At 38.6% G+C, this 2,004-nt stretch overlaps 1 pseudogene; it reads right to left on the bottom strand.

Moving 5' to 3' along the window:
- Positions 1–237: 237 nt before the first annotated feature.
- Positions 238–2,004, bottom strand: part of LOC107732909 (high choriolytic enzyme 1-like) — a 4,381-nt pseudogene continuing 2,614 nt past the window's right edge.

The raw sequence follows: 2,004 nt of genomic DNA, 5'->3' as shown, positions 1-2,004 counted from the left end.
CTCCATCCTTCCCCAAAGCACATCACCCACTCACTGTCTGGAAGAGCGTATCAGCACACAACCCCCCTGAGGTGAATCCACACTCACACACACACACATTCAAGTGTGTTGAAGTCCACAGGTATTGTGCACCGCCCACACACTGAAGCTCTGAGTCATAGCGCCGGCCAATGGCAGAGCAGGGAATTTATGATGCAAGCAAGTGTGCTGACTCAGCCATGCAAATGTGTGCCTGCACTAAGTGCTCAGAGAAACCAGCTGCATTCCTCATGAGACACATGTATATACATATAAACACACATATAAATACACCTCCACAGCGAGAAGCACACTTTCCCATCACAACCCCGCCACACAATCATTACGAAGACTTTCCACTGACTTATATTGTTTGTTTGTTTTTAAGTTAAAGGTATTTTCTGTCACTAGACCTAAACCTAACCATTACCAAGCATTTATGCATTTTGGAATTTTCATTAAGACATTGTTAAGTATGTTTGTTTAGCTGTTTGATTAGCAGGGTTGTCCTCATAATGTAGCAGATTCAGCTTTCTGTACATTGTGAGAATATTTTTGTCCCCATAATGTAGGTGAAACAGAAACACAACACACTTAGCTGTATAAATTGGGACATACTATATGTTAGCATTTTTATAAAATAAGGACATCCCCAAAACTTTTGTCAGATTTAGTTCACTTCGTCCCCAAAATATGGTTAAGTAGGTACACACACACGCACGCACGCACGCACACACACACACACACACACACACACACTCACTGGTTCTGAGAAGAGTCAGCTCTGTAACCCTCCTTCCTGTGTTTTTCAGATGTTTGTGATGCATCATGGTAAAAACAGCCTGTGGTAATTAACTGTGGTAAGACGTGTGTACACAAGGCAACAATATGATGTTAAACCTCCCATATTAAACACATTGTGCTTCTACCATAGTACATTGCTGGTATTAGATGGTAACATCATGGCATTTTGATATACAGTTTACCATAATACTGATGATTACCATATTCATGTACCATGGTATTACTATGGTCCGTGTCTTAAAATTTTAATATTTGCTATTATAGTGCTTTTTGTTATCTTTTTGTTTGTTAAACAATAATTAAATCAAAATAAAGTAATAATAGTAAAAATAATAACTTTATAGTGTTAGAGTAATAGCAATAATTTAAACAAACCCCCTGATTTAAAATTGTTAACCTTATAATTCATCCTTTACCGTGTGTGTGTGTGTGTGTGTGTGTGTGTGTTTCCTTTCAAATCACATCGTATGATTTCATACAAAACTATCACATTGTAAAATAGTTACATTTTCTCATGGAGTTGTGTTGTTTTCTGTTAGTATAAAAATAGTTAAATGGTTAAAAGTAAACAATGGGTAAATGTACTAATGAAATATGTAAGGTCACAATATTCAATGGACAATATACTACATAGAAAAAAAAAATAACACAGTGATACAAATTCCGAATTTTGGAATGTCACCACACCATACGTTCACACCAAAAACGATAAATTAAGCGTTAGCGTTAGTTCTGGCAGGTCACGTGAGTCAAGCTTGCATCAGCAAATTACCCTCCTCCATCCCCAGCTCCTCCTTTCGCCACAGTCAGGACTTAGCTTTCTGATATTCCTTGCTATTCAGACTCCTTTATCTTGAATAAAGTGTTACAATTAAATATCAAGTACATTAATGATATCTGCCTTGTTCTGTTCTGTTAACCCTAGGGGGGTTATTATTGCTGCTCTCCCTGCTCATTCAGGACAGGCTGCATGGATGGGCAGGGAGTTTTTTGCCCAGAACAGAACCATACCGCCAAACCAAACGTTATGCTAAGTATCTATTATTTTGACGATAGTGGTCCTGACAGAACTGTATTTATATCGTTTTTTACCTCTGATTCACGCAATGTCCGAACTGTCCTGAGCGCCTCCTCCTGAGCGCGTTCTCAACAGCAGGCGCGTGAGGCGTCTTCTTCTTCTTC

This window comes from Sinocyclocheilus rhinocerous, unplaced genomic scaffold (assembly GCF_001515625.1).
Source record: "Sinocyclocheilus rhinocerous isolate Xijiao unplaced genomic scaffold, SAMN03320098_v1.1 scaffold1300, whole genome shotgun sequence".
Classification (NCBI taxonomy): domain Eukaryota; kingdom Metazoa; phylum Chordata; class Actinopteri; order Cypriniformes; family Cyprinidae; genus Sinocyclocheilus; species Sinocyclocheilus rhinocerous.
Note: the sequence above shows the minus strand (reverse complement) of the source record. Positions and strands in the feature narration are given on the sequence as shown.